The sequence below is a fragment of the Oncorhynchus tshawytscha genome, linkage group LG08 (assembly GCF_018296145.1).
Source record: "Oncorhynchus tshawytscha isolate Ot180627B linkage group LG08, Otsh_v2.0, whole genome shotgun sequence".
In the NCBI taxonomy this organism is placed as follows: Eukaryota; Metazoa; Chordata; class Actinopteri; order Salmoniformes; family Salmonidae; genus Oncorhynchus; species Oncorhynchus tshawytscha.
This window is the reverse complement of record NC_056436.1, coordinates 43022901-43037044: the sequence shown is the minus strand read 5'-3', so window position 1 is coordinate 43037044 and position 14144 is coordinate 43022901. Positions and strand designations below refer to the sequence as shown.

Genomic DNA, 14144 nt, shown 5'->3' with positions numbered 1-14144 from the left:
CCTTAGTTTTGTTGACGTTGAGTGTGAGGTTATTTTCCTGACACCACACTCCGAGGGCCCTCACCTCCTCCCTGTAGGCCGTCTCGTCGTTGTTGGTAATCAAGCCTACCACTGTTGTGTCGTCCGCAAACTTGATGATTGAGTTGGAGGCGTGCATGGCCACGCAGTCATGGGTGAACAGGGAGTACAGGAGAGGGCTCAGAACGCACCCTTGTGGGGCCCCAGTGTTGAGGATCAGCGGGGAGGAGATGTTGTTGCCTACCCTCACCAACATCTCCTCCCCGCTGATCCTCAACACTGGGGCCCCACAAGGGTGCGTTCTGAGCCCTCTCCTGTACTCCCTGTTCACCCATGACTTTCCTTAAGGGCACGATGATAAGTTTGTTGAGTGATTACCTTTACGGTCCATTGAGGTACTTAACACTGTGTTATAGTCTCCTACCATAATGATTCGATCATCTGTTGCCTGTAAATTCAATAAATTGTTGTTTTTGAAGAAGTGTGGATCATCCTAATTTGGACCATATAGATTCATGAGCCAAATCTCTTTTTCGTCCACTTTCATATTCAAAAGGATCCACCTTCCTTGCGAATCATTCCTGACTCACATCTCCCTCACTAGCTTTAAGCACCAGCTGTCAGAGCAGCTTACAGATCACTGCACCTGTACATAGCCCATCTGTAAACAGCCCATCTATCTACCTACCTCATCCCCATACTGGTATTTATCTATTTATTTTGCTCCTTTGCACCCCAGTATCTCTACCTGCACATTCATCTTCTGCCAATCTACCATTCCAGTGTTTAATTGCTATATTGTAATTACTTCGCCACCATGGCCTATTTATTTTTCGTTAACTCATCTCATTTGCACTCACTGTATATATACTTTTTGTTTTCTTTTGTTCTGCTGTATTATTGACTGTATGTTTTGTTTATTCCATGTGTAACTCTGTGTTGTTGTATGTGTCGAATTGCTACGCTTTCTTGGCCAGGTCGCAGTTGCAAATGAGAACTTGTTCTCAACTAGCCTACCTGGTTAAATAAAGGTGAAATAAAAAATAAAAAAATAAACATTCAGATCAACATTTTTGTTAATTAATATCATCAAACCCTTTGAGTTCCTTTGTCCATGACAGAAAATTATTTCACCACCCCATTCCTTTTTCCACGCAACAAACAAAGTTCCGACACTCATATACTTCAGAACCTGTGAAAACAAATAACGGTAATACAGTGCCTTGCGAAAGTATTCGGCCCCCTTGAACTTTGCGACCTTTTGCCACATTTCAGGCTTCAAACATAAAGATATAAAACTGTATTTTTTTTGTGAAGAATCAACAACAAGTGGGACACAATCATGAAGTGGAACGACATTTATTGGATATTTCAAACTTTTTTAACAAATCAAAAACTGAAAAATTGGGCGTGCAAAATTTCAGCCCCTTTACTTTCAGTGCAGCAAACTCTCTCCAGAAGTTCAGTGAGGATCTCTGAATGATCCAATGTTGACCTAAATGACTACTGATGATAAATACAATCCACCTGTGTGTAATCAAGTCTCCGTATAAATGCACCTGCACTGTGATATTGCCCCGCCCCCCTTTCGGAAAAGCTGACCACGACTCCATTTTGTTGATCCCTGCCTACAGACAGAAACTAAAACAAGAGGCTCCCACGCTGAGGTCTGTCCAACGCTGGTCCGACCAAGCTGACTCCACACTCCAAGACTGCTTCCATCACGTGGACTGGGAGATGTTTCGTATGGCGTCAGATAACAATATTGACGAATACGCTGATTCGGTGTGAGAGTTCATTAGAACGTGCGTTGAAGATGTTGTTCCCATAGCAACGATTAAAACATTCCCTAACCAGAAACCGTGGATTGATGGCAGCATTCGTGTGAAACTGAAAGCGCGAACCACTGCTTTTAATCAGGGCAAGGTGTCTGGTAACATGACAGAATACAAACAGGGCAGCTATTCCCTCCGCAAGGCTATCAAACAAGCTAAGAGTCAGTACAGAGACAAAGTAGAATCTCAATTCAACGGCTCAGACACAAGAGGCATGTGGCAGGGTCTACAGTCAATCACGGACTACAGGAAGAAATCCAGCCCAGTCACGGACCAGGATGTCTTGCTCCCAGGCAGACTAAATAACTTTTTTGCCCGCTTTGAGGACAATACAGTGCCACTGACACGGCCTGCAACGAAAACATGCGGTCTCTCCTTCACTGCAGCCGAGGTGAGTAAGACATTTAAACGTGTTAACCCTCGCAAGGCTGCAGGCCCAGACGGCATCCCCAGCCGCGCCCTCAGAGTATGCGCAGACCAGCTGGCCGGTGTGTTTACGGACATATTCAATCAATCCCTATACCAGTCTGCTGTTCCCACATGCTTCAAGAGGGCCACCATTGTTCCTGTTCCCAAGAAAGCTAAGGTAACTGAGCTAAACGACTACCGCCCCGTAGCACTCACTTCCGTCATCATGAAGTGCTTTGAGAGACTAGTCAAGGACCATATCACCTCCACCCTACCTGACACCCTAGACCCACTCCAATTTGCTTACCGCCCAAATAGGTCCACAGACGATGCAATCTCAACCACACTGCACACTGCCCTAACCCATCTGAACAAGAGGAATACCTATGTGAGAATGCTGTTCATCGACTACAGCTCGGCATTCAACACCATAGTACCCTCCAAGCTCGTCATCAAGCTCGAGACCCTGGGTCTCGACCCCGCCCTGTGCAACTGGGTACTGGACTTCCTGACGGGCCGCCCCCAGGTGGTGAGGGTAGGCAACAACATCTCCTCCCCGCTGATCCTCAACACTGGGGCCCCACAAGGGTGCGTTCTGAGCCCTCTCCTGTACTCCCTGTTCACCCAGACTGCGTGGCCACGCACGCCTCCAACTCAATCATCAAGTTTGCGGACGACACAACAGTGGTAGGCTTGATTACCAACAACGACGAGACGGCCTACAGGGAGGAGGTGAGGGCCCTCGGAGTGTGGTGTCAGGAAAATAACCTCACACTCAACGTCAACAAAACTAAGGAGATGATTGTGGACTTCAGGAAACAGCAGAGGGAACACCCCCATCCACATCGATGGAACAGTAGTGGAGAGGGTAGCAAGTTTTAAGTTCCTCGGCATACACATCACAGACAAACTGAATTGGTCCACTCACACAGACAGCATCGTGAGGAAGGCGCAGCAGCGCCTCTTCAACCTCAGGAGGCTGAAGAAATTCGTCTTGTCACCAAAAGCACTCACAAACTTCTACAGATGCACAATCGAGAGCATCCTGGCGGGCTGTATCACCGCCTGGTATGGCAACTGCACCGCCCTCAACCGTAAGGCTCTCCAGAGGGTAGTGAGGTCTGCACAACGCATCACCGGGGGCAAACTACCTGCCCTCCAGGACACCTACACCACCCGATGCTACAGGAAGGCCATAAAGATCATCAAGGACATCAACCACCCGAGCCACTGCCTGTTCACCCCGCTGTCATCCAGAAGGCGAGGTCAGTGCAGGTGCATCAAAGCTGGGACCGAGAGACTGAAAAACAGCTTCTATCTCAAGGCCATCAGACTGTTAAACAGCCACCACTAACATTGAGTGGCTACTACCAACACACTGTCAATGACACTGACTCTACTCCAGCCACTTTAATCATGGGAATTGATGGGAAATGATGTAAATATATCACTAGCCACTTTAAACAATGCTACCTTATATAATGTTACTTACCCTACATTATTCATCTCATATGCATACGTAGATACTGTACTCTATATCATCGACTGCATCCTTATGTAATACATGTATCACTAGCCACTTTAACTATGCCACTTGGTTTACATACTCATCTCATATGTATATACTGTACTCGATATCATCTACTGTATCTTGCCTATGCTGCTCTGTACCATCACTCATTCATATATCCTTATGTACATATTCTTTATCCCCTTACACTGTGTATAAGACAGTAGTTTTTTTTTGTTGGAATTGTTAGTTAGATTACTTGTTCGTTATTACTGCATTGTCGGAACTAGAAGCACAAGCATTTCGCTACACTCACATTAACATCTGCTAACCATGTGTATGTGACAAATAAAATTTGATTTGATTTGATAGTCTCAGAGGTCCGTTAAAAGCGCAGAGAGCATCATGAAGAACAAGGAACACACCAGGCAGGTCCGAGATACTGTTGTGAAGAAGTTTAAAGCCGGATTTGGATACAAAAAGATTTCCCAAGCTTTAAACATCCCAAGGAGCAAAAAAACCCAAAGACAAAACAAACAGAAAAGGAAACAGGGATCGGTGATGGCTAGTAGACCGGGCGACTCCGACCTCTGAGCGCCGCCCGAACAGGGAGAGGAGCTGCCTTCGGTAGAATTCGTGACATCGCCTTACAGCACCTTATACCAGATTGAAGTTGCATGCCAAAATTGTTTGTGCAGCTGGCAAATAAAGATGACAAATTCACTTAATAAGTAATTGCTAATGGAAAGGATTGCCAATAATTGAACACCACATTGTGTTCTTGCCTATGGTGTATATTTTCCAGGATATGATTAGTTGCTGTTGCACTGTCACATATTGGCATACAGTAGGCCACGCTAACATGCCCTTTCTTCGAATAGGCAACAAAAAGGCTACATAAAAGGGAGGAAAACATAGACCTAGCCCATTCAAATAGGTAGTAATTGTTATTAAACATTATACCGTCTATTCAAGAAAGCTGGCTGCCGCCAGAGTGGTATAGGGTACACATAAATACTTTACTGGAAAACAGTTAAACAGAAGGTACAAAGTAACACTGGGAAACAACTAGGACTCGAAAACGTACTCAGGAGATGAGCGCACACGGCAAACGAATCAAGCTTCCTCAAAGGGTAAGAGAAACACACCTCTCTTAAAAGGGAATCATAATTAAGTGAAAATGCCAGAGAAGCCGGTGTTTGGAGGATATATTGGCACGGGTGTTAGGCCGAAGTCGAGCCAGAATAACAGCAAAGAACATTTGTTTAAGCTGTTTTCTAGTGACATTTATTTGGATACATCCATAAAAATGAGCTAATGAGGCGCGATTTCGCCTGGCATACAAAATGTGCTCACTCCTCAGGACACTGTTGTTCAGAGGAGCTAGCCAACAACACAGCTAACACAATCACTTCAAACTGAAGCTGGAAAGACTGCAAACTAGCTGCACTTCGTTTCGTTTGAACTTTTTCAATTTACATTTCTTTGTATATATCCATAAAGATGATGCCAGCTGATTCATGATTTCGACTGGCTGAGAAACTCTGCCTGCCTGTCTCGTCCAGACACGTTCATTACTATGGGACAGCTGGAGATCGAATTGGTATATTGAAACAATGTTGCAAATGTCAGAGAGACAGACAGCAAGGTTTATACAAATCGTAGTTGAAAACAGAATGTTAGTCTAAAAGAAAATGTGAGATAATGTCTAGATGCTTTTTATAGTGGAGATCACGTTTATGAAGTGCCTGGCTGGACTGATGAGACAGTGGATTGCGCAGTCAGATGGAACAGAGTAAGTAGGCATTTTAACGTCATATATTTAGCCGGTGGTAATTAGTATTATAAACTGGGTGGTTCGTGCACTGAATGCTGATTGGCTGACAGTCATGGTACTGTATATCAGACAGTATATCATGGGTATGACAAAACATGTAATTTTACTGCTCTAATTACGTTGGTAACCAGTTTATAATAGCAATAAGGCACCTCTGAGGTTTGTGGTATATGGCCAATATACCATGGCTTCAGGCTGTATCCAGTCACCCCACATTGCGTCATGCATAAGAACAGCCCTTAGCCACGGTATGTTGGCCATATACCACACCTTCTCGTGCCTTATTGCTTAAATAGAAAACACCTGTCATAATAGTCTCTAAAACAGTCTCTGCCGCCCTCTAGTGACAGGTGAAAGAGGACAGGTCTCTGCCGCCCTCTGGTGACAGGTGGAACCATGACAGTCTAAACCAGGCACATGCACAGATAGGGCTCTATGGCTGGCTGCATTTACACAGGCAGCCCAATTCAGATGTTTTTTTTCTCCGTTAATTGGTATTTTGACCAATTACATCCGATGTTTTCACGGGGTTGATCAGATTGGTCAAAACACCATGCAATTTGTGAAAAAAATATATATTATTGGGCTTCTTGTCTAAATGCAGTCTACCTGTGCAGAGCATATGCCCCTTTGCCCTTCCAGACTCCAAAGTGCTATATTACTGCTGTTTGTCTCTCTTGAGCCACCGTAACTGCATCGCTTTAACACTTCATCAAAATAGTATGAATTAATCGAAGATAAATCATATACAGTATATCATTTTACGGGTTTTTTTCTGAGGAGGTCTTAGTTGCGCAATTTTACATCTAACCAAGATGTTTGGTGCAGTATTTCTCAAGTGACAAAATGTGCATGAAAACTAGTCGTCTCTCGTTGAATGACAAACTTTGTTGAAGACTCCTTCCCCTAATTCCCACTTCTACTAGGAGTAGTACTGCTAACCAATCTCTTATGAAGAGGCGGTAGACTCAAGAAAACTTGCCTCAAGAAAAACAGACGGGTGCAACTTTGCTTAACTGAGCTCAGTAAGTGTACTGTATCTTTTGTGTTTTAAAGATTTTCTCGCTTGTATGAAAAGTTAGTTCCAAAGGTTTCCAAAACTGTATCGCAAGTGAAGTGTATTTAAGTTTAGACAGCGCGTCGAGATTCAACAGAGCGTCGGGATTGTAGTTCACGAGAGAGCCAGCTGTAATCAGTAACATCAACTGAGAACCCAAGGGGAGGCGGCTGTAAACTGGGTATACCCCACTTGGGTTTTTGAGAGCTACCATAGACCTAAATGAAGGCAGGTGCGTTTATTATATACAGTATGAAGTACTCCAGGTTTTTACCTATATAAAAACCATATTCATCAATATGGGAGAACAAATTATGACATAACCACAACACCAAAGCTAAACCCTATCAAACCAGAGGTTCATAAAGTGTTATCCCAATTCTATCCACACACAACATACCTGTGACTTGTAATGAATGGTATGATACAGTGTTCTGCCTGTGCGTTGTACTTTTCCATGGTAGCTATTATTAAAAACTGGGTGGTAAATGGAGAAAGACAATGATAATCTGATGCCATCAGTCATCTCTAACTTTGCTGAATGAAACAAATGCTTTCCTTGTGTGTCATACACTCCTACAGGCATTTGACAGACCCTGCATTGCGTCAAAGCTACTGGTTCCATACACATTCCCTGCTATTGTAGCTTTAAGGCAGGTCAGGGGGGGAGGGTGTGTTGTGCCTGCTGATGACAGAGGATAAAACTATTTGTGTCCTCTTGTTTTAAGAACACACAGGGATCACCCCAGTCCACCTGTTCTATATGATTAGTCATGGTGACTGACAAGTTTGTTTAGTAAAAATATATTGTCACGGGATTGGAGAAAAGCCATGGTAAAGTAGCACCAAAACAATGAATGATGGAGATACAATAGGCTACTCATGTCACAATTATGATAAGATTCAGAATCTCAGACAGACAGGCGGGAGCTTAATGTGAGGGTGTAGTATTTGTTTAATTGTGGCGAATAAGCAAATAGATTATATTCATGTTGTAACCTATATTCAGTTTTTCAGAAAAAAATCTATTAAATCCAACCTCAGTAGATGGAATAATGTCCCAGTTGCTTTAACCAACAGAATATCTGTTATATTGCCACGGCTGAATATCTGTAGTTCAATGTTTCCCATGGCCCCTCCTTCTGCCTATTGGGATAAAATTCATAGTGTGGTTTCAAAATGTATATGATAAGGTAAACGATCCCGGATAAAAAAAAAAAATGAACACATTTACAAAGAGGGAAAGACGTAGGTGGACTATCCGTACCAAACTTTAAATTGTATTTCCAGCCACTAGCATTTTGCCCCATCCTAAATTGGTTTAGACATAATTATTCTTCCCCCTGGCTGAGTATAAAGAGAAATATGGTGCCTCCTATTGCCCCTGGAGAGGTGGTCTTCACTGATATATCGCTTAAACAATGTAAACTATTCTTTGGTCCTGTGATTGGTCACACAATTTCTATTTGGCACAACATTGGAAAAACAATGTAACTGGGAATCAAAATGGCATGCCCATACTCTAATATTTCCCGGTAATGTCGTGCGATCTGGAGGGTGGCCTTTTGCATGCACCCAATGTGGTTTGAGAACGTTCCAAGATTTTAAAGATACATACACTTTACTAGGACTCTCCTTATTTCTATATTTGCAACTTAGGTCAGCTATGCTGGCCTATGGAGTCCCTTGGGGAAACACAACTACCAAACCATCCAATGATGGGATTTATAAATAAATTATCTGGGCTCCTGAATGGACTGATCTCTATAATATATAAACTACTTTTGGAAAGCTCATTCTGAGTTAGCTATTAAAGTATGGTCCACATATCTAATTGAATCTGAACAACCCCTTAACTGGAACAGAATTTTGAAAAATATGTCCTTGGCATCCCATAATCCCAACCATCAACTTGTACATTTTAAGTTTGTTCACCGACTGTATTTAATGCAAAGGAAACCATGTACAATAAAATTGGCCACAACTCCCAACTGTGTGTGTCCCCTAAATCAGATAGGCATATTCCTTCATATGATGTGGGAGTGCAGCAAAATATTTCCGGGGCAAAGTTACAAAATTAATTAAGAAATGTACAGTTGAAGTCGGAAGTTTACATACACCTTAGGTAAATTGTCACGACTCCTACCGAAGGTGGCTCCCCTTCCTGTTCGGGTGGTGCTCGGCGGTCGTCGTCACCGGCCTACTAGCTGCCACTGATCCTTTTTCCCCTTTCTGTTTATTGGTTTCACCTGTTTGTGTTTTAGGCTGATTAGTCAGACTTTATTTACCAGTAGGCCCGCCTGCTCTTTGTGCGGGATTGTTTTGTGTAACTTGTGTGCACGTCTGTGGGTTACATGTTACATTTTGTGGGTTTTGCTGGACAGTTTAAGTCCCCGTGTTTGGGGCATTTGTTTTGTTGTGCGCCCTGTGTTTTTCGTGGGGTTGGCTTATGTTCGCCGTTTTGTACATTAAATATAGCACTACCCTGAACTCTCTGATTCCTGCGCCTGACTTCTCACCCGCTACACCCAGTACGTTACACAAATACATTTAAACTCAGTTTCTCACACTTCCTGACATTTAATCCTAGTAAACATTCCCTGTTTTAGGTCAGTTAGGATCACCACTTTATTTTAAGAATGTGAAATGTCAGAATAATAGTAGAGAGAAATTTATTTCAGCTTTTATTTCTTTCATCACATTCACAGTGGTTCAGAAGTTTACATACGCTCAGTTAGTATTTGGTAGCGTTGCATTTAAATTGTTTAACTTGGGTCAAATGTTTCAGGTAGCCTTCCACAAGCTTCCCACAATAAGTTGGGTGAATTTTGGCCCATTCCTCCTGACAGAGCTGGTATAACTGAGTCAGGTTTGTAGGCCTCCTTGCTCACACACGCTTTTTCAGTTCTGCCCACACATTTTCTGTAGGATTGAGGTCAGGGCTTTATGTTGGCCACTCCAATACCTTGACTTTGTTTTCCTTAAGCCATTTTGCCACAACTTTGGAAGTTTGCTTGGGGTCATTGTCCATTTGGAAGACCCATTTGTGACCAAGCTTTAACTTCCTGATTGTTGTCTTGAGTTATTGCTTCAATATATCCCCAACATTTTCCAGCCTGATGATGCCATCTATTTAGTGAAGCACACCAGTCCCTCCTGCAGCAAAGCACCCCCACAACATGATCTTTTTCCTCCAAAATAACAATGGTCATTATGGCCAAACAGTTCTATTTTTGTTTCATCAGAGCAGAGGACATTTCTCCAAAAAGTACGATCTTTGTCCCCATGTGCAGTTGCAAACCGTAGTCTATCTTTTTTATGGCAGTTTTGGAGCAGTGGTTTCTTCCTTGCTGAGCGGACTTTCAGGTTATGTAGATATAGGACTCATTTTACTGTGGATATATATACTTTTGTACCCGTTTCTTCCAGCATCTTCACAAGGTCCTTTGCTGTTGTTCTGTGATTGATTTGCACTTTTCACACCAAAGTACATTCACCTCCAGGAGACAGAACGCGTCTCCTTCCTGAGCGGTATGACGGCTGTGTGGTCCCATGGTGTTTATACTTATTATTGTAAGTACTATTGTTTGTACAGATGAATGTGGTACCTTCAGGCGTTTGGAAATTGCTCCCAAGGATGAACCAGACTTGTGGAGCTCTACACTTTTTTTTCTGAGGTCTTGACTGATTTATTTTGATTTCCCCTTGATGTCAAGCAAAGAGGCACTGAGTTTGAAGGTAGGCCTTGAAATACATCCACAGATACACCTCCAATTGACTCAAATAATGTCAATTAGACTATCAGAATCTTCTACAGCCATGACATCATTTTCTGGAATTTTCCAAGCTGTTTAAAGGCACAGTCAACTTAGTGTATGTACATTTCTGAACCACCGGAGTTGTGATACAGTGAATTATAAGTGAAATAATCTGTCTGTAAACAATTGTTGGAAAAATGACTTGTGTCATGCACAAAGTAGATGTCCTAACCGACTTGCCAAAACCATAGTTTTGTTGACAAGAAATTTGTGGAGTGGTTGAAAAACTAGTTTTAATGACTCCAACATAAGTACCCCCCCTTGAAAAGAGACTATAAAGTAAAAAGCTGCTCACAAAAAAGGAGGAAAAAAAGAACTGATCATTGTCATCCTCAATTTCAACCACACACAATATCTTCAGTATTTGTTTGATCCAGTAGAGGGAGTGAAGCTACATGGTTTATTTTCCTGGTCTTTATTTTGTAGACTATTTGATCATGGAAAGTATCCTCCTTAACTTGAGTAGCTGAATACCATTATAAATGCATAATGAACAGACAAATAAAAAAATATGTGATGTGTTTAAGTGATAATAACACCTCTGAAGCAAACAATTATTTATACTAATAATCAAAACTACCCTGTGTCTTGGGTTTAGCACAACAAGAACATAGGAAGGCTATTCGCTCACATGGGGATGATGTCATACGTTGTCAATTTGCAGTTTGAAGTGTACTATCACTTTGCATAGAGGGCAGAGTTTTTACACAGAAATTGCCCATAGACTCTTCCAGTCAGTGGGAACATGTAGCCAGTATTGACAATGATTGACAAAGCCCATGACAATGATGCTATGAGACACAGTGAATAACAAACACAAAACACAAAAATTGGCATATTCACATGGATGAAATATTTTGTTGTTGTTTCCACAGCAGGATACATAGCCTGCCAGATATGTATCCCAGTGTAATTGGGATACTGACATGGATGAAAAAATGTCAGTAATCCTTGTCTTTTCATCTCAATGCAGAGGCTAGAAATCAACACATCTGAAGAAATATAAATGAAAATGAAAGATGCCATCTCTTCTAGAAAGAGCCCAGATGTTACATCATCCCGACAACCCTCAGGTAGGTAGCTGCATATTTTGATGGACTGGATTCATCATCTGTCCCCTCCTATTCTCAATATGGGTAATGCTTCTTAGGTAATCACATATTTATTGTGACATTTTGAGAACAATACACAGGGCCATTGCAGTGATGTATGTCCTTGCATTGGCAACATTTGACAATTTGGAAAAGATTTGTGAAAAGATTGCCTTGGCTTTCAGGACTTTATATGCCTCCTTTCCACAGCCAATTCTAAAGCCCATGTGAATGGATGGTTGGGTGGGTAGTTAGAGAGAGAGAGGTGGATGGATGCCTGCATATTTATGACTCGATGCATGCATAGTTAAATGTATAGTTAGGACTCGATTTTATCAATATGTACCAGAGAGAGTGTTTCTATAAATACATTTTCACATGACCCGTGTCAATTTTTCACTTGTTCTAATGTATTTTATTTTAATTTAATTCATTCAGGGGAGCCCATTGACATCAGGGTCTCATTTACAATGGTTCCCTGAGGACACCAATACAACAAATTGGGAGGGTCACTAAAACTGAATTAGGATTTGCCTAGGTCGGTACATACTAGTGGAACCTTAAGAGTTAACCATCCCTGTGAAAGTGTTTGCTGTCTGATATTTAGACATTTTAACAGTGAAGTGAGGTAGGTCGAAAGCGTGTGTGGTAGAGCTTTGTAATCAAAAAGGGAGTAATGAAGTGATCTACGGGACTTTAATGAGGACCAGCCAACCTTTTGATTTGCCTCATGCAGCACGACACATCTCCCTGACTAAGGCCCTTCTCCCCTGATTGGTCAGTTTGGCAAAATGTGGGGGGAAAAATCAAGGGGTCTGAATACTTTTCCGAATACACTGTATATACATAGTAAAGAGGACGGGTCCCAAAATTGACCCCTGCAGAACACCTTTAGTAACATCGAGGTAACTTGACTTGAAATCATCATCAAAAAGCACACATTGCGTCCTGTCTGACATATATTCCCCAAACCACTTCCAAGATGCCTGGTCGAGCCCCATTTGAATGAGTAGGGGATGGTTGACAGTATTAAAGGCCTTGGATAGGTCTATAAATATTGCAGCACAGTGATTCCTATGATCTAAGCAATTTAATGTATCATTTAAGACAAACGTAGCTGCTGAAACGGTGCTATGTCCAGGTCTAAAACCAGACTGGTACACATTAAGAATATCATTTGAAGTTAAACTAGTTCTTAGATGAGTGTTTGCCAGGGATTCTAATATTTTTGCAAGGCAAGATAGTTTAGAAATTGGGTGGTCTTGATCTAGGTGAGAAAGATCTCCACTTTGTGAAGGGGGAGGACATGCGCCGCCTTCCAGATCTTCGGGATAGCACCAGAAGCAATTGTTAAATAAAAATGTGGGTCAAAGGTTTTTACAATAGGGGGACAGAAAGCTGCAGTAGAAAGGGATCAAGCGACTCCGTTCCTGTGGATGTTTTTTAATACGTCATTGACATAAAAATGGTTCAAATTTACTAAAGAGTGTCATTCTCTGCTATCTGTCTAGCAGTGAATAAGAAAAGGGTTAACCCTAGGAAAAGGGTTATTAAACAATCACAAATGTCATTTTTGTCTGTTATGGGACCAGAGGTTGTCATAACCTGCTGGGGCAATGAAGGGGTGTCATTTTTTTCATAGATTTGACCACTTTCCAGAAATGAGCTAGATTTCCACCACTCTCAGCTACACAATTCAAGAAGTAAGTTGACTTTGCTTTTCTATCCAGAGGAAGACATCTATCTAATAATAGCACCGGAGGGTATGACTAATTGTGCTATTCTGTGTGTATTTTTGTGCTGTTTGTAACTTTTGTTGTACATAATGTATCTGCCACCGTCTCTGTTCTCCGGTAGGCTGTCGTTGTAAATAAGAATTTGTTCTTAACTGACTTGCCTAGTTAAATAATAATAATAATAATTATGACTGAAAATAGCTTTTTTTTATGAATCGGAGGCGAAAGATTTACGGATCCTCCTGGACCAGGCCCAAATCCCTGTTATTCACATGAAGAGGAGACGCCGATACAGGGGGCGCAGATCCTGGTGCTTGGTGAGAATTTGTCAGCGAGTGGATAATCCGCCTTTACCATCCATCCTACTGGCAAATTTGCAATCACTTGAGAATAAACTGGATGAGCTCCGTTCGGGACTATCCTACCAACGGGGCCTTAAAAACTGTAATATCTTATGATTCACCGACATGGATAAAATACAGTTGGCTGGCTTTTCTGTGCATTGGCAAGAACATCAACCTCTGGTAAGACAAAGGGTTGCATCAGATGCATGCTTAGTCCCCTCCTATACTCCCTGTTCACCCAAGATGGCCACGCACGACTCCAACACCATCATTAAGTTTGCCGATGACACAACAGTGGTAGGTAGGCCTGATCACCGACAACAATGAGACAGCATACAGGGAGGAGGTCAGAGACCTGGCAGTGTGGTGCCAGGACAACAACATCTCCCTCAACATGAGCAAGACAAAAGAGCTGATCGTGGACTACAGGAAAAGGAGGGCCGAGCACACCCCCTTTCACATTGATGGGACTGTAGTGGAGCAGGTCAAG

At 42.2% G+C, this 14144-nt stretch overlaps 1 long non-coding RNA gene across 1 annotated transcript; it reads left to right on the top strand.

Moving 5' to 3' along the window:
* The first annotated feature begins 6238 nt into the window (after nt 1-6238).
* On the top strand, nt 6239-13941 carry LOC121846998. Its single transcript, XR_006083981.1, has 3 exons — nt 6239-6633; nt 11457-11556; nt 13217-13941. It is a non-coding gene; the product is annotated as an uncharacterized LOC121846998 (long non-coding RNA).
* Nucleotides 13942-14144: the final 203 nt, after the last annotated feature.